The sequence below is a fragment of the Mus caroli genome, unplaced genomic scaffold (assembly GCF_978045245.1).
Source record: "Mus caroli unplaced genomic scaffold, Mus_caroli_1 scaffold_8, whole genome shotgun sequence".
Taxonomy (NCBI): domain Eukaryota; kingdom Metazoa; phylum Chordata; class Mammalia; order Rodentia; family Muridae; genus Mus; species Mus caroli.
This window is the reverse complement of record NW_028227263.1, coordinates 53517976-53537636: the sequence shown is the minus strand read 5'-3', so window position 1 is coordinate 53537636 and position 19661 is coordinate 53517976. Positions and strand designations below refer to the sequence as shown.

General features: G+C 41.2%; 1 pseudogene; it reads left to right on the top strand.

The window, feature by feature from the left end:
* LOC147002937 (lysosomal Pro-X carboxypeptidase-like) overlaps positions 1–19661 on the top strand; it is a 66836-nt pseudogene that overhangs the window by 11865 nt on the left and 35310 nt on the right.

The following is a 19661-nucleotide window of genomic DNA, read 5'->3' as shown; positions in this document are numbered from 1 at the left end:
ATCCTTTACGGAAGATTTTAGTGCTCCTTTATGGATGGGGCAGCCCAGATTCAGAGATGTGACAAAGCTTGGTGGAAGTTATTTGTTAATAGCAAGAACGTGGCACAGTTAGCATTTCAGTCAGGGGTGTGCTACAAACCTTTGCAAGTTTTGCGGGTCTCTGAAGCAACCATCCAAACAGTGGCAGGGCTGTGTTGTGATCTCTGTGCTGAGAACTGTGATAGGACCAGAGAAGGAGCAAGCTTTCGGGCCTGGCCTGTCTTTAGAAGGTTGTGTGCAGGAGAGAACGTTTGAGGGAGTGCTTGGACGATGGGGCAGGTGGTTTCTGCAATGACTGAGGGAGTAAACTATTCCAGCCATAGGCAGTTTGTGTACAGAAGACTAGAGACTTGAGCAATATGTTGTTGCAGAGGAGTTCTGAAATACGTAGTGAGAGAGGCAAGCTATAGGAGGTGAGGATGAAAAGGGGTGGAAAGGATTCAAGTTAGGCATTACCAGACTCCTCCAAACTCACTTTCCCTGCAGCCTCTTAGACAGCAGTTGGCAGAACACATCTCCTCTTTGCTGATCCTACCCACATCCATCATCCATGATCCTCGTAGAGAAGTTCCTGCATTGGCTCCCCCCCCTTCCATCTCCCACCCAGATCCACTCTGCCTTCTTCTTCCTATGATTGTTTTCTTCTCTCTTCTAAGTGGGATTGATACATTCTCACTTGGGCTTTACTTCTTGTTAAACTTCATATGATCTGCGGGTTGTATCATGGGTAGTCTATACTTTTTGGCTAATAGCCACTTAGTGAGGATGAAGGAAAGGCCACTCAGTCACCAGCCTTGCATGGCTGTCCTCTGAGAGACTCTACCAGCAGTTGACTGAGACAGATGCAGATACTTACAGCCAAGCATTGGACTGAGGTCGGGAACCCCTGTGGAAGAGTTAGGGGAAGGATTGAAGGAACTGAAGGGGATGGAAGCCCCATAGGAAGATCAACAGTATCAAGTACCCTGGACCTCTTAGAGTTCCCAGAGACCAAAGAGCATACGTGGGCTGGTCTCTGGTCCTGGTGCAGTCTCAGTGAGAGAGGATGCGCCTAATCCTGTAGAGACTTGATGCTCCAGGGAAGGCAGATGATGATGGGGGAGGGTGATGGGTGAAGGGGGTTGGGAATGTTGAGGAGGGGGATGGAGTGGGGAGCACTGTCTCAAAGGCAAAGGGAGGAGGATGGTGTGAAGAACTCTTGGAAGAGGAATGGGGAAGGAGGGCAATATTTGGAATGTAAATAAATAAAACAATTAATAATAATAATAAAAGGTCCTGCATTAGCTTCCCTCCATAGACTGTGACTAGGTACATGCAAGCCAAATAAGTCCTTTCCTTTCTAAGTTGCTTTTGGTCACTTTAGTGCCAAGGCTAGAATTACTCTGTGTAGCCTAAGTCCAGCCAGCATCGCTTAGCCTTCTGGTGTCCTGCCATGAGTCCTACTGTTTTGATCTGGTCCTCCCTAACCTCTTACCCATCTTTCTGACCCTCTTCCACAAAAGTCTTTGAACCTTGTCAGTGGCCTGGTCTAGGTATTCCATTTGGTTGGGCTTTCCACTGTCACTCATTCTTTGGACCTTGACTAGTTGTTTTTGTGTTAGTCATTATCCATGTATGATGAAACTTCTTTGATGACCTGTAGGAGCTGTACTAAAATACGGGCCTAGGGATTCAGACTTAGAGGGATACTTGATGTTATGTTAGTTTAGCAAAATCATAGCAGCTCATCCTTGGGGGCTGTGAGCTCCCCAACCACAGGTTTTTGTTCAGGTTTACATCACCAGGTATGTGTTTCTTTCTGGGGAACAGGCCTTAAATCCAAACAGAAAGCATTTGGTTGCCTTTTTAACATTTATGCTACTGTAGTACATGTTGGTCACTATTGTAGTTCACATGGTTTGGCTCACAGCTGGGTAAGACTGTTGGCTTTTCTTTTCCAGTTAGCATACATGACACCTTTCAGTACTGTGAAAGTTAATCATCAGGGAAGAAGCTTTCTGGTCAATTCCAAGGTGATTTTTCTATGTTTGGCCAAACTGGATGGTGTCTTAAGAAAAACGGTCCTACTGTCAAGCTCTGGTGGATAACCAAGACCAATGTCAATAGCCTGGTGGTGTGTGTGTGTGTGTCTGTCTGTCTGTCTGTCTGTCTTAGAATTTTTATTGCTATGATATAACACCATGACCAGAAGCATCTTGTGGAGGAAAAGGTTTATTTTAGCTTTCACTTCTAGGTAACAGTCTATCACTGAGGGAAGTCAAGACAGGAACACAAGAGGGCAGGAATATGGAAGCAGGCATTGATGCAGAAGCCATGGAGGAGTGCTGCTTACTGGCCTGCTTCTCATGGTTCACTCAGCTGGCTTTTTTTTTTTTATAGAACCCAGGACCACCTCCCTATGTGTGGTGCCACCCATAGTGGGTAGGGCTCTTAAACTTTAAAAATTAATCAAGAAAATGCCCTATAGGCGTGCCTATAGGCCAATCTTGTGAAGGCATATTTTTCCAATTAAGATTCCCTCTTCCCTTAGAATACCCAAGATACAAGATACAATTTGCAAAACACATGAAACTCAAGAAGAATGAAGACCAAAGTGTGGACACTTTGCCCCTTCTTAGAATTGGGAACAAAACACCCATGGAAGGAGTTACAGAGACAAAGTTTGGAGCTAGACAAAAGGATGGACCATCTAGAGACTGCCATACCCAGGGATCCATCCCATAATCAGCCTCCAAACGCTGACACCATTGCATACACCAGCAAGATTTTGCTGAAAGGACCCTGATATAGCTGTCTCTTGTGAGGCTATGCCGGGGCCTGGCAAACACAGAAGTGGATGCTCACAGTCAGCTATTGGATGGATTATAGGGCCCCCAATGGAGGAGCTAGAGAAAGTACCCAAGGAGCTAAAGGGGTCTGCAACCCTATAGGTGGAACAACAATATGAACTAACCAGTACTCCCCGGAGCTCGTGTCTCTAGCTGCATATGTATCAGAAGATGGCCTAGTTGGCCATCATTGGGAAGAGAGGCCCCTTGGTCTTGCAAACTTTATATGTCTTAGTTCAGGGGAACACCAGGGTCAAGAAGTGGGAGTGGGTGGGTAGGGGAGGGGGGGCAGGGTATGGGGGGGACTTTTGGAATAACATTTGAAATGTAAATGAAGAAAATACCTAATTAAAAAATAAATTAAAAAAAAGATTCCCTCTTCGCAGATACGACTAAGTTTGTCAAATTGACAAAAGCCAAGCAGTACAGGGCTCCTGAAACATCCATTACCAGCAACATGGGGAGAAATTGAACTTTTTGCTTTTTGTTTGATAATCTATGGCTTCTGGGATTAATATTACCCCTCTTTGTTCAGAAACTCCAATTAAACATCCTTCTTTGTCCTTTTACACACACACACACACACACACACACACACACACACACACACACACACATGTGCACACATGTGCACTCTCACACATGAAACTTACAAAATGGATTTCCAATCATCTTTAGTGTTAGTTCTTCATCCTACCCCCCTCTTTGCCCTATGTTCCCATCCCCTTCCCCACCTATACTTCACTTACCATTATTCTCTCTTTCCTCTTTATATCAACCTAGTTCTACTATCCCTGCTCCCTTATAGTCTTTCTCTCCCCTCCCCCCATTAATGGTCCTTTTCTAGATCCCTGGTTTTAGTGGTACTACAAATTAAAGCACAAATCTAAGGATTCAACACTAGGATCTACATATGAGTGAGAACATGGATGTTTACCTTTCTGTGTTTGTGTTATCTCACTGGGTACAATGTTTTTCACCCCTATCCATTTACCTGCCAATTTTGTTTTTCTTTATAGCTGAATATAGTTCCATTACATAGGCACCACGCTTTCACAATCCATTCATCAAGTCATGGACATCTAGACTGTTTCCGTGTCCTATATTTTGTGACTAGAGCAGCTATGAACATGATTGATCATGTTGTCTCTGTTGTAGGAAATAAAACTCTTTGGCTATATACCCAGGAGTAGTCTAGCTGGGTCATATGGCAGATCTGTTTCTAGTTATCCTCGGAACGGCAACACTGATTGCCATATTGACTGTACCAATTGCAGTCCCATTAATTACACAAGATCCTAAAACTCCACAAGGAAACTCCTAGAGCTGATAAAGTAGCAGGATACTAAATTAACATACGAAAATCTGTAGCCTTCCTATGTACTAAAGACAGTCAGTCTGAGTGGGGCAGAGGAAGAAACCAGAACAACAATCCCATTTACAATAGCCTAGAAAAATACCATTGATTTCAATAAACTTAATCAAGGAAGTGAGAGACCTGTACAACAAAAGTTTTAAAATGCTGAAGAAAGAAATTGAAGCTGACACTACAAGCTGTGGAGATCTCCCATGCACATGGAACAGTAAGTTAATATTGTCAGAATGGCCATCCTACCAAAAGCAATCTACAGATTCAGTGTATGCAATTTCCATCAAAATTCTGACAAATTCTTCCAGGAAATTGAAAAAAAAGTCTAAAAATTCATATGGAAGCAGAAAATAAATGGATCCACAGATTTTAAAATTATATAAGGTTCCTTCAGTTTCAGATTTGATAACAGTTTAGCTGATACAAGATGTATATATGTAGATAGATACAGTGTGAAAATACATACAAACAGCTCTGCAGTGGAACAGAGATCGACATTGGAGCACAAAGAACGCAGAAATGCTTCACATAGAAAGGAGGCCTCTTGGTATTGCAAACTTTATATGCCCCAGTACAGGGGAATGCCAGGGCCAAGAAACGGGAGTAGGTGGGTAGGGGAGCAGGGCAGGGGGAAGGGTATAGGGAACTTTAGGGATAGCATTTGAAATGTATATAAAGAAAATGTCTAATGAAAAAAAAGAAAGTGATACTGAGTGGTGGAGAAGAGACTGTGGTTAATATATATTGTATAAAAGTTTAGTTTTCTATTGCTTCCTCTAAGAAAAATCTCTTCTGCAACCATTCTATCAAAATTAGTCCTGCTCCTATAACCCCACCAGAATGAAACCCAGACAACAGTAATTTGGTGACTTTGTTTCTTTGTTGTCTGTTTTATGTGTTCTGTCACTATATCCTGAGGCCTGCAAAAGCAATGACCTTATGCATGTAGCTTGCTCGCTCTTGCACTTTTACCACTGGTCTCATGGTGGTTACTCATGAAATGTATATCCAGTGAAGCCACGTGACCACTGACTGTTATTTGTGTGTACATCCTATTAGCTTCAGGTGGTTCTTATCCAAGATATTGATGTGGTGCCAAAAGCAACTAAAAACAATCCAAGGAAACCACTTGGCTGCTTGTTTGAACTTGTTGTTATTGTTCTGTTTTGGTTTCAGCTGAGGCTGTCCTTTCCCTTACTAAAGTGCTTAATGTACAGTGTTTTAAACAATGAGATGTCTGTAGATTTTAAGATAGTAATATGAAATCCCTGGGGCCACTTTACATGGAACTCAGTATGGAAAATTTGACGCTGGAGTTCCTAAGGGGGACAACTTAGACATTACTTTCCTCAGTGGCTTCCTTTTTTGGATTATGATCATGTGGGCACTCCGTAAAGTGTACTTTTATAGGCAGGATGTTTAAAAATTGTTATTCAATGCAATAAAACCAATGCAATGTCTAAGAAATAGGTATGTGTATATGTGTCTACTTGTATGAGAAGGAATACATCCATAGAGGTCAGAGGTCAGTGCTTGCATGCAGGAGCCTATGGAGGCAAGAAAGACATGTTGGATCACCTGGAAATGGACTTATAGGTGGTTGTGAGCCCCCATGTGTGCTGGGAACAGAACCAGGGTTCTCTGTAGGAGTAGTAGGTGCTGGTAACTGTGGAGTCATCCCATGGAATCAGTATGTGGACTATGTGAATGCATTTTGTCCTTGGCTCTTCTCTGGGGAAGACTGTTTATCATTGCCTTTTCAATTTCCTTGCTTGTGATGGATCTGCTTAGGTTGTTTATATTCCTGATTTAATTTTGGGAGGTCACTTGTGCCTGACTTGACTCGCTCCTTCTAGACTATCCTCCTAATCATCTTCATACATCACTTTTAAAATCTTAAATATTATTAATGTGGGTATTTTTTGCCCTTTATTTTGGTTAGTTTGGTTAGAGATTGCTAGCTTTTATTGTTTTCAAGTAGTCAAATTTTTATTTAATTAAATCTATACATTTTTCTCTATTGCATAAATTTCAGATCTGGTATTTTTTTATATCTTGCTACATGTTATTTTGTATTTGACTTGTTTTTGTTTTCTTAAGAGCTTGAGATACATGCAGTCTTTAAAGACTTACAGCTATACAATTTCCTCGTAAAACTGCATTAGTTGAATCTCAGATGGTCTGAGAAACTCTACTTTTGATTTTTCAGTTGATTCTAGGAATTTTTAATTTGCTCCCAACTTTTGTATTGGCCCACTTTGAGAGTGTGTTGTTCCCCGTTGTGATGTCACATGCCTATACAACCCCTGCACTTAAGAGATAGAGAGAAGAAGATCAGCATGAGGTCACTCTCAGCTACAGAACAAGCCTGAAGCCAGCCTCTTGAGCTGTTGGTCTTAAAAAAATAAAAGTGTTTTTTCCAGTCTCCAAGTATTTGTGTACTTTCTCTAGCTGTTGGTTCTCTGTTTTATTTCATTATTACCTGATAGGAATTTATTTTAGGTCTTTTTGTACTTACTTGTTAAGGCTTGTTCTGGAGGCTTTATTTTTGAATGTTTTAGAGATGGTTCCATGGGCTGCTGAGAAGAATGTACATTCTTTATACATTGGGTGAGATATTCTGTAGATATCTGTTATGTCCAATTTATCCATGGTGTTATTTAACTTTGAAATCTCTGTTGAGTTTTAGTTTGGAGGTCTTATATGGAGATGAAGAGCATTATTCAAGTCACTTACTATTATGTATCATAACCTAAATATTATATGCTCATTGGTGTTTGTTTTATGAAGTTGACAACTTCAATATTTTGTGCATATATTTTCAATTGTTTAATATGTTCTTGATGAGTTACTCCCTTTATTAATATGCCGTGACTCTTCTTTAACTCTTCTATTTTTTGTTTGAAATCCCATCTGTTAGGCGACAATAGCTTTGCCATCTCCAGCTCAGCTGTTGATTCATTGTTTTTTTGTCCCTGCTCTTTGCTTCTCTCCTCTAAAAAAATGGTGGTGAGGATCATAACCAAGTCCAAGAGAAGGGAAAGATATTTTAAGAAGACCTACATAAGACAGAACAGTCAAAAACTGTAGGGGGCAGTGCTGATATTAAGGTCCTATTCCCTAATTGGTTCTTGATCTGTCAGAAAAGAAAGCCTTGGGTCAATTGCTGGGCAGAAGGTACAATCAGGACTTCCGGGACCTGGGAGGAAATCAGGGAGACACAAAGGAGGAGAGGACAGTATGCCATGCTTTGGAGAGAGAAGAACTGGGCAACTATGTGAGATATCAAAACAGAGGGGCTGCACAGGCCACTCTTACAGATGGGTAGTCAGGGCAGTAGAGCAACTGAAGAATAGGGCAGGTAGGAGAGATGGAGATAAGGTATTAGTAAGGGCATACTTTTCTAGGCAGGAGATAGTAGCACCCAGCAATTGTGCCAAGAAGGCAAATTGAAATTGAACAACAGCATGTTTGTGTCTTATCTGAGGATTCAAGGGAAGCTGGTTGTGAGATCACCTTCTAGAGTACAGGTGGGTAGAGTGCAAAACTACATGCGAAACCCCAGAAAACCCCTGAAAGACATTTAACACTCGCAAAAATCACAAGTTAGAAACAAAACAGCAACAACAAGAAAACACGAAGAAGGAGGCCAATAGGACACCCCCAAAAGCCCACAACTTATGAATATTCAAAACAAAACAAAACAAAAGTCAAAGAATTTAACATTCTATAATGGTCCACAGCTTTGCAGAGGACTGACGCTGCTGAATGAAATAAGAAAATTCCCCACCAAAGTTAAGTCAGAATGGATGACAAAGTCAGCAACATAGGTGAGATATTAAAGAACATGTCAGAAAATTCTTCAAGGGATTAGGATTCTGGAATAAATGAATGAGTGAATAAAAATTAAAAAACCACAATGGAATGCATCACCAATAGACCAGGTCAAACATAAGAAAGGGTTATCAGAATGCAAATCAAGGCAGAGAGGAAATATTACACTCATGCAGCAATAAGAACTGCCACACCAACCCCAGTAGAATCTGTGTGACAAGTTACACAGACTGAGGTGAAAACTTCAAAAGAAAGAGGCCTCCTGGAACCACTTGTGGAGCTCCTAGACAGAACAAAATATTGAGCCATAGTTCTCATGGCAATTTATCTGTTTTACTTTCTTTTATTCCTTTTCTTATTTACATGTTCCTGATAGCCTAGGATAAGATCTTAATCGAGAGAAATAGATAAGAAATCATCCCTTGAGATAGGGTCACTAGCCATGACCTTGTCTCCAGGAAACCAGCACTTTACTTCATAAATCATTTACAAAATTACATAATAGTATTATGATAGATAAAAACTTTCCCAACAACATAATTTCATATGACTGCAAGTGTGTCATCAGACGTAGGCTTTGGTATATGGTAAAGAAAGCCTTAAATAAAAATAATTAAAATAGTTTAAATTAATGCTTTGAAGATTTACAAAAAAAATCAGGCATTAGATGTTAAACAATAAACGACGATAAAAATCTATTAACCTGTTCTTGGAAATATGCCCCACATCTTGGATGACTGCCCCATTGCATACATCTTTTCAGAGTTGTAATATTTGGATAAGTTTTGTGCTTTACTGTACCAAATGACAATGATGATATTCGTGATTGCTTTACTGGACACATCTTCTAAGAGTTTTAATACTTTTTTTTTTTTAATGTATAAAAACCCTTGCTTGAGAGCTGCAAAATACATTCAGATTCAAACTGCCTTTGTGTTTGTTTCTGTTTGTCACCGATGAATCCTTACCCACCTAGCCTTTCAGGACCCTCGCCCCAGGGACCCTCATACCCGATTGAGATGGCTTGTGGCAAAAACAACAACAACAAAACAACAACAACACAAAACAAAACAAAACCAAAAAACCAACAACCAAGCATCTTAGTCTCCTGGGAAATGTAAGTGATAACCACACTGAGATTCCATCTCATTCCAACAGGACTGCTACTGCCAAGAAAACAAACGAACATCAGCAGCTGTTCACAAGGATTAGGGTGGGGCTATCCAATTCTGAGAGGCATGTGAATTAGTACAGTTACTATGGAAAATATATAGAGGTCCCTAGAGTAACTAAATAAGGAACTACTCTATGATCTAGCCATACTAGGAACACACCCAAAGAAATATAAGTTGGCATGCTTCAGAGATTCCTGTATAACCTGTTCATTGTCGCAGTGCTCAGAACAGCTAAGTTATGCAATCAGTCTACTTGGCTATCAACAGATAAATGGATGAGGAAAATGTGTTATCCATCCAAAGTGGAGCTTTTATTCAGACATAAAGAAGTACAAAACTGGGGTCTGCAACCCTATAGGTGGAACAACAATATGAACTAACCAGTACCCTGGAGCTCGTGTCTCTAGCTGCATATGTATCAGAAGATGGCCTAGTCGGCCATCAGTGGAAAGAGAGGCCCATTGGACTTGCAAACTTTATATGCCCCAATATAGGGGAATGCCAGGGCCAAAAGAATGGGAATGGGTGGGTAGGGAAGTGGGGCAGAGGGTATGGGGGACTTTTGGTATAGCATTGGAAATGTAAATGAAGAAAATAACTAATAAATAAAATTAAAAAAAAAAACTAAAAAAAGAAGAAGAAGAAGAAGAAGAAGTACGAAACTATGCCATTTTCTGGAAAGTGGATGGAACTGGAACTCACCATGTTAAGTGAAATAAATCAGACTGAGAAAGACAGAAACTGTTACAGGTTTTCCCCATTATGTAGAGAGCCTAGATATAGATGATATATACAGGAGAGTGGGATGACTTAGGAAAAGGAACAGGAGGACCAGGCAAGTAGGAGGAGGTGGTGGGATGGTGTGAATATAGTCACTGTTACGTGAGATCAACCTGTCTTGGTTTACTTTCCATAAATGCAATATGGACCACGACCAAAAGAAACTTGAGGCAGAATGGGTTTACTTGGTTTGCTATTCCAGATAACCATCCATTAAGGAAGCCAAGGAAGGAACCTGGAGGCAGAAACCATGGAAGAAAAATGCTTACTGGCCTGCCCTCCATTGCTTGCTCTCTCTGCCTGCTTTCTTATACCATCCAGGACTGACTGCCCAGGAGTGGCGCTGCCCACAATGTGGTGGGCTCTCTTACATCAATCATTAATCAAGAAAATGGCTGACAGATTTGCCTACAGGCAATCTGATGGAGTATTTTCTCAATCAAAATTTCTTTTCCCAGCCAACTCTCTAGGTTGTATCTACTCCTCTGTCTGTCTCTCTTTTCAGATACCATCAGTTTATATAATGTATGTATGCTAATAAAAATTTAACGCATAAAGTATATTGGAAAAATTTTTTTGTTTTTTTTTATTAATTTTTAATATTTTTTATTACATATTTTCCTCAATTACATTTCCAATGCTATCCCAAAAGTCCCCCATAGCGCCCCCCACTTCCCTACCCACCCATTCCCATTCTTTTTTTTTTTTTAATATTTTTATTACATATTTTCCTCAATTACATTTCCAATACTATCCCAAAAGTCCCCCATAGCGCCCCCCACTTCCCTACCCACCCATTCCCATTCTTTTGGCCCTGGCATTCCCCTATATTGGGGCATATAAAGTTTGCAAGTCCAATGGGCCTCTCTTTCCATTGATGGCCGACTAGGCCATCTTTCGATACATATGCAGCTAGAGACAAGAGCTCCAGGGTACTGGTTAGTTCATCATGTTGTTCCAACTATAGGGTTGCAGATCCCTTTAGCTCCTTGGGTACTTTCTCTAGCTTCTCCATTGGGAGCCCTGTGATACATCCAATAGCTGACTGTGAGCATCCACTCCTGTGTTTGCTAGGCCCCTGCATAGTCTCACAAGAGACAGCTATCTTTGGGTCCTTTCAGCAAAATCTTGCTATTGTATGCAATGGTGTCCACGTTTAGAAGCTGATTATGGGATGGATCCCTGGATACGGCAGTCTCTAGATGGTCCATCCTTTCATCACAGCTCCAAACTTTGTCTCTGTAACTCCTTCCCTGGGTGTTTTGTTCCCAATTCTAAGAAGGTGCACAGTGTCCACACTTTGGTCTTCATTCTTCTTGAGTTTCATGCGTTTAGCAAATTGTATCTTATATCTTGGGTATCCTAAGTTTTGGGCTAATATCCACTTATCAGTGAATACATATTGTGTGAGTTCCTTTGTGATTGTGTTACCTCACTCAAGATGATGCCCTCCAGGTCCATCCATTTGGCTAGGAATTTCATAAATTCATTCTTTTTAATAGCTGAGTAGTACTCCATTGTGTAAATGTACCATAATTTCTGTATCCATTCCTCTGTTGAGGGACATCTGGGTTCTTTCCAGCTTCTGGCTATTATAAATAGGGCTGCTATGAACATAGTGGAGCATGTGTCCTTTTTACCGGTTGGGACATCTTCTGGATATATGCCCAGGAGAGGTATTGCTGGATCCTCCGGTAGTACTATGTCCCATTTTCTGAGGAACTGCCAGACTGATTTCCAGAGTGGTTGTACAAGCTTGCAATCCCACCAACAATGGAGGAGTGTTCCTCTTTCTCCACATCCTCGCCAGCATCTGCTGTCACCTGAATTTTTGATCTTAGCCATTCTGACTGGTGTGAGGTGGAATCTCAGGGTTGTTTTGATTTGCATTTCCCTGATGATTAAGGATGTTAAACATTTTTTCAGGTGCTTCTCTGCCATTCGGTATTCTTCAGGTGAGAATTCTTTGTTCAGTTCTGAGCCCCATTTTTTAATGGGGTTATTTGACTTTCTGGAGTCCACCTTCTTGAGTTCTTTATATATATTGGATATTAGTCCCTTATCTGATTTAGGATAGGTAAAGATCCTTTCCCAATCTGTTGGTGGTTTTTTGTCTTATTGATGGTGTCTTTTGCCTTGCAGAAGCTTTGCAGTTTCATGAGGTCCCACTTGTCAATTCTCAATCCAATTGCGTGCGGGACCTGAGACTGCATTAGTTAGGGAAGCAGAAAACCAGCCTGAGTAGGGCCACTGGCCTCTTCCGGCCAGACCAGCACCGGGGTAGTTAGGGCGCAGGGTCGGCCGACACCCGCCAGCTACCCACAACACCCGCCACAGGATTTTAAGACTTCTGTTGAGTGGAACACAGCTTCTGCTCCAATCCAATTGCGCGTGGGACCTGAGACTGCATTAGTTAGGGAAGCAGAAAACCGGCCTGAGTAGGGCCACAGGCCTCTTCCGGCCAGACCAGCACCAGGGTAGCTAGAGCACAGGGTCGGCTGACACCCGCCAGTTACCCACGACACCCGCCACAGGATTTTGAGACTTCGGGTGAGTGGAACACAGAGTCTGCTCCAATCTTTAAACAGTGACAACGATAACAACTAACCCCAGAGATTACCAGATGGCGAAAGGTAAACGTAATAATCTTACTAACAGAAACCAAGACCACTCACCATCATCAGAACCCAGCACTCCCACTTCGCCCAGTCCAGGGCACCCCAACACACCGGAAAAGCTAGACACGGATCTAAAAGCATATCTCATGATGATGGTAGAGGACATCAAGAATGACTTAAATAACTCACTTAAAGAAATACAGGAGAACACTGCTAAACAAGTAGAAGACATTAAAGAGGAAACACAAAAATCCCTTAAAGAATTGCAGGAAAACATAACCAAACAGGTAGAAGACATTAAAGAGGAAACACAAAAATCCCTTAAAGAATTGCAAGAAAACATAACCAAACAGGTGATGGAATTGAATAAAACCATCCAAGACCTAAAAAGGGAAGTAGACACAATAAAGAAAACCCAAAGTGAGGCAACACTGGAGATAGAAACCCTAGGAAAGAAATCTGGAACCATAGATGCGAGCATCAGCAACAGAATACAAGAGATGGAAGAGAGAATCTCAGGTGCAGAAGATTCCATAGAGAACATCGGCACAACAATCAAAGAAAATGGAAAATGCAAAAAAATCCTAACTCAAAACATCCAAGAAATACAGGACACAATGAGAAGACCAAACCTACGGATAATAGGAGTGGATGAGAATGAAGATTTTCAACTCAAAGGACCAGCAAACATCTTCAACAAAATTATAGAAGAAAACTTCCCAAATCTAAAGAAAGAGATGCCCATGAACATACAAGAAGCCTACAGAACTCCAAATAGACTGGACCAGAAAAGGAAAATTTTATGATTCATAAATTTAAAAAAAAGCAAACCAGACAAGGTGTTCTCACTTCACAGTTTATACAACAGTGCCCTCTGGTGGTATAAAAATTGTTGCCAGTTATGTATTTGCTCATAGCCAAGCTACTTGAGGGTTGCTGTGGTTCAAACTTCTTGAAGCCATGGGAATTCAATTGATTACCAGAGTTATTTAGCAAACTGAGACTCTAGAATCTTTTTCAGATGAAACTGACTGAACACATTATTTTTGGCTGTTGCAATGTTTTATGTGTTCCAAGGATGGGCAACTCTGTTTTATTAGAGAACAATTTGCCTTCACAAAATTTTGTCAACTTAGAATGAAATTCTTCCTCGGTGTCCCAGTCTTTGGTCATAGGAGATTTCGGTGCACTTCAATAACCTGAGAGTAATAGAAAAGTGTTCAAATCCACTACCCACCAGACAGTGTTTTCTCAAGTGTGCTACTATTGAATTCACAACCACATCTCCAATTTTCTCAATCTCTAATTGCTAAATTACAGCATATTTATGAACACATGAGAAATATAATATTAATGACGATCATATCCTCAGAAAAATGAAGGAAACAGTCTTGTTGGACTGTATTCATTTTACATTTATTAATACAATATTTGTCTTATATGGGCACTGTGGTAGCTCTTTTCATCTTGCCTTTCAAGCTAACTATTCACTATATAGGAGGATGTAAGCCACCATATAGTTGCTGCGAATTGTACTCAGGACCTCAGCAAGAGCCAGCCAGTACTCTTAACCGCTGAGCCAACTCACCAGCCCTTTCTTCCTCCTCCTCCTCCTCCTCCTCCTCCTCCTCCTCCTCCTCCTCCTCCTCCTCCTCCTCCTCCTCCTCCTCCTCCTCCCTCCCTCCCTCCCTCCCTCCCTCCCTCCCTCCCTTCCTTCCTTATTGTCTTCCTCCTCCCTCTTCCTCTCCCTATCCCTCTCCTTCTTCTTCTTCTCCTTCTTCTTCTTTTCCGAGACAGGGTTTCTCTGTGTAGCCCTGGCTGTTCTGGAACTCACTCTGTAGACCAGGCTGGCCTCAAACTCAGAAATCCACCTGCCTCTTCTTCCCAAGTGCTGGGATTAAAGGTGTGCGCCACCACTGCCCAGCCCCTTTCCTATTCTTATACTTATATTCTTCCTTCCTCATTTTGTCAATTTCTCTTTCACAAATGTTTCTTTGTGTCTCCTCAAGATTAGGACAGAAGAGCATACTAGTCTGTATCCTGATGAGTCAGGGAAAAAGGATGTGTGAAAAATAAGGCATCATTACATAAAGGGATGATTTCTGTTGCAGGGTAACTGAGGAATCTCCACCTTCCTTGTCAAAGTAGACAAGGGTGTGCAACTTATTGGAGAACTTAGGCTTATCATGTTTGAGGCCCCAAGATTGCTTCTCAAAATGCAAACACAATGAAACAAGCAAGGAAGCAGAAGAAACTAGATCTCTGGTGAAGAGAAGGGAAGGGTGATTCCAGCTTCTTGGAGTCATTTTCCTTATGGACAGTTTTGTTATTCCCCACCACTGCCACATGATCATCTGGGGGTATTGATTCCTCTGTGGCTGTTTGATCCCTAAAGTTCTCACATCCTTTATTTATTTATTTATTTATTTATTTATTTATTTATTTATTTTGTACGGGAGAATGAAGGGAAAGTAACGAAGCAAGTTCTTAAAAGGCCTTACAGTGGAAATAAATGAGAAGCTACGTGTTCTCTGGCCCTGTTCTAGCCTTGGGGACACCAAAGCACCAATTCCGACCAGAGATGGCCAGGTGGGGTGGTTGATAGCACTGAGCACTTTCTCTGTGTTCCTTCTCATCTTCAAAGCCCCAAATTGTCACCCACTATGTTTAATAGATATTATATTATTTCTGGATGTATATACTTCATTCTTGATCAGGAAGAAAATGCAAACATGTATCTTTGCCATTGTAGATTTTATTTGCAGATTGTCCCTGCTCCTTCCTGTACTCCCCACCCCCTAGTCCTTTCCACATTTCCACATCGTGAAGCAGGAAGCATCTTTTGAATCTCTCTCTCTCTCTCTCTCTCTCTCTCTCTCTCTCTCTCTCTCTCTCTCTCTCTCTCTCTCCTCTCTCTCTCTCTTTTAGAAAGAACTGCTGTGCGTGCCCAGAGAGTACTTCTTTTCCCAGGCTATGCCTGTGAGGATTTGACAATACCATAACCAACTTTTCTTATTTCATTAAGTCAAATGATTAGAAGTTGCTCCTCTGTCGACCCTGGCCAAAGCTTTAGAACAAGCAGATCAGAGAGATGGCTTCTGTTAGCCCTTTCCGAGATGTGATTTCTACAGTTGCCCAAGGCCTTGGAAAGTGACGTGTGTGTCTTAGTCTGGACAGCAGAGGGCACACTGTCACCTGTGTGTCTGACCACTGGGTACTGAAACCTCAGTTCTGTATGGGAAGGAGCCAAGAGGATGCTGGAAATTCATGTGGTGCAAAGGATATTCTACCCAGGTGCTTTAGAGTGTAGGAGCCTTTGACTCTGTAAGAACAACTCCCAAATTTCTCTGAAGAGCTTTACATCTCTTGCACATCTTGGGTACCCACTCCTGGTGTGAAGAGAACGCACATTTATTTGACGCTTAACAAAACCAGGAACTTGATGCTTTCAGTTCACTTTCTCTGTCCTCCAGCGATTCTTTTTATGTATGATATGCTATCATCCTAAGTCTATATAGGAAGGCTCTGGACTTAGAGGCTAAGGGACGCACCTGGCCTTACAGCCAGCAGAGATTCAAGTTCATGCCTGTTAATTCCCTCACTGGCTTTCCTTCTAGCAAAGGCACATTTCTTCCTCTTTCCTCTCAAAGTCTCAACAGTTCAGGCTGATGGTCAGGAGCTGGAGAGCCTGGGTGTGGAGAGTTTGTCTATCTACCTCTGCTCCCTAAGTTCCAGAGGCCTGTGGGGTTCTAGGTGGGAGATTTTCCTCTGGCAAGAGCTTTTCCTGACTTGTATTTACTGTGGCATATAACAGCCCCTGCTTTCACGTTTGAAGCCTTTAGACTGCGTATTGAAATGTTATTCATTGTGAGCTGTTTTAAAAGGATAAGATGAATATCAATCTCATAAGAAGGCTAGCTCTGAAAGTCAGTGGGAGAGGTAAAAATCTCTATGGTAAAATAACCTTTGAGAATCCTATAGGAGTCTCATGGGCTTCCTCTCTTTATCCCTGACACAGCCTGTTTATCCACCCTACTTAAAAGAGATGTGGCTGTTGGTGATCTTCAAATGACAGAGGTGGCTTGCTTTAGGAACTCTTTGTGGGGTGAGTCAAATAATTTAATACCAGAGGTTCATTTAACACAAGATGCTTACATCTGAGATCTGGCTCAATAGAAGAAATAGAACACTCAACTCTCCTTCTGGTGCTTATTCTAGTTCAGTGGCTTTTTAAACTTTAGCTGCATCGGAATCACCCGAAGACTACAGATCACTTCGCTGTGTCCCGGAGTTTCAGATTTAGTTGGTCTGGGATTCAACCAGAGGCAATACATTCCTACCAAGTCAGTGCAGATGGTGCTGGTGGGCCCTTGAAAGGAGACCCACTGCACTGAGGGAAAGCAGGTGGAGTCTCTGTTCTGTGTTTCTCTTGATCTCTTTATTTTTTATTTGTTATATTTGTTTAAAAATCTTACATTAACTTTTTAACAAAAAAGCTCAGCACTTGGCCTAGACGGCTGACTGCACGTGTGTTGAATGAGTGGTTGGGTATATTAACACACACAATGGGAAGGATATCTGAATAGGCATGGATATCATTATTATATGCTTAGTTCCTGTAAACTTTTAGTCTTCTGAGAAGTAGGTAGTTGTTTTCCGATTGCATAAAGGTCATGGAGAAATCAGGAAGTACATATCCAGTTTCGTGAGAACTAGGGATGTTCATGTGTGTACATGTGTGTGCAGGCATAGAGCTACACTGATAGGAGGTCAGTCTATTTGGAATGACCTGTTTGGTCTAGTTTAGATCCTAGGTGATTTAAGTAGCAATGCTGGCCTTCTGGAGTGCTTGGCTTTCAGATATGTACCACTATGTGGGATTTTAAAGCCTTTTCTTATGCAGCCAAAATACTGTATGTGCTTAGTGACCTCTAATACGTTGTCCATACTAACATTATCTCAACCCTCTCCAATCTGTTACTCATATCTTACCTGTTCAAATGAGGGGGCCAGACCAGCATCATGCATTGCATATGATCAATGTGTTTCTTAAAACTTACTCAATCTAAAGCAATCCTTCCCCCATGATATAACTTTGTCCTTGCTTCCTAAGATAACCAAATTTCAGAGTGCATTCAACTCATCCTGTATTCCTGTATTTCTGGAGTCTTGCATTAGTTTTAAAGTCTGGATAAGTAAAAAGTGAAAAAAAAAAAAACAAAGCAAAACAAAACAAAAACAAAAACAAAACCCCAAAAACAAAAAACAAAAAACAATTTTTTTGTATTATTAAACTTTTTCATATATTATATATACTGACCACAGTTTCGCCTCCCTGCACTCCTCCCAGTCCCTTTCCCCCAGATCCACACCTCCTCCACTTCCCTTTAGAAACCTTGAGGTGTGTGGTCGGACTAAGCTACCCAGGCTGCTGTGAACTTACTGTAATCCAGGTAGTACATGAATTTTCAGTCTTCTTCCCTCAGCCCCACAAGTAGCTGGGATGATAGGCCTGTACTACCAGGTCACAGTTATAGTTATAAAGCTATTAAATAGAAAATAGAAAGATAATCTCACTAATAACTCAAAAACTAACAACTTGACATGAATAGACAAGTCTGCAAAGAATAAGTTTAGATATCCCAGGTGACGCTGTGTTCAACTTAATGGAATTATAAGTCAAAAGAACAAAATTCTATTTACAGGAAACTGAATTTTAGGTTGAAAAAAAATCTTGATTTATTTCTAGAGTTAAAAAAAAATCAAAGGGAATCAGGTATGGGAATGTTATTGCATATAGAGGTTTTTGTAGAGGGGACTTAAGACACGGTCTCTTCACATAGCCCGGGATGTCCTGGAACTCAGTATTTAGAACAGTATGACCTAGAACTCACAGAGATCCACCTGCCTCTGCCCCTTGAGTGCTGGGATAACAGGCATGCACCACCATGCTCAGCACAAAACATTGTATGTTTTGATTATGAACTCTACTAGGTAAATATGAGGGCAGGACTTATCCCAAGCTTTTTCAGCACTGTGTGTGGGAACTTTGTATTATACTAAGCATGTAGTAGGTGTCCAACATCTATTTGTTAAATGAATGAATGAATGAATGAAACAAAAGCAAGAGCAATGTAAATAAATGTAAGAAAATACAACTTTCACTGCTGCGTATGGAGGAGCAGAGGTGAGGCTGTAGGCATGTTTTAGTTACTCTTCCTGTTTTGTCTCTTCTCTTACACTCATAGGTATTAATGTAGTAAGACCCTTAGCTTGCTTCCCTGCCTATGTTTCCTGTCACCTTTTATTGTCCTTAAAGTTTGCCGGGTGTGGTGGCGCATGCCTTTAATCTCAGCACTTGGGAGGCAGAGGCAGGTGGATTTCTGAGTTCGATGCCAGCCTGGTCTACAAAGTGAGTTCCAGGACAGTCAGGGATACACAGAGAAACCCTGTCTTGAAAAACCAAAACCAAAACCAAAACCAAACCAAACCAACCAACCAACCAAACAATCAAACAACCAAAAAAAAAAAAAAAAAAAAAAAAAGTTAGTGCACGTGGGAAGATGACATTCTTCTTCTTGGCGTGTCAGGACTGTAAGTAGAAAATTTCTATAAAAAATGCAGACTGAATTTTGGTGAAGTAGAGAATATCATATTATTTAGAATGTGAATGTCTGCCACTGTGCTTGGCATTCAGGAAAATTCTTTCTCAGTAGAAATTAGAGATGTGAATTCACTTATAGTTCCTGAATTTCCCATTGGTGGTTTCTTTTCCTCTTTAGAACTGTTAAGAGTCTAAATATGTAGAAAGTAAAAGAAAGGAGACGCTGGGCGTGGTTCAGTGTCAAGTGGGCTCAAGACTCACTTTCCACAGATCCCTGCTGTTACTCTGGAGAGATCTGAACTGCTATGTCTCTTTTCTTTTCTTTAGAAGTGACTTCCCCTTTGTTCAGGAGCCCCAGGGTAACTTCTCTGGCCTACCTCCTGCTCTTTAATCTAGGCAGAGGGTCCCTCCTGT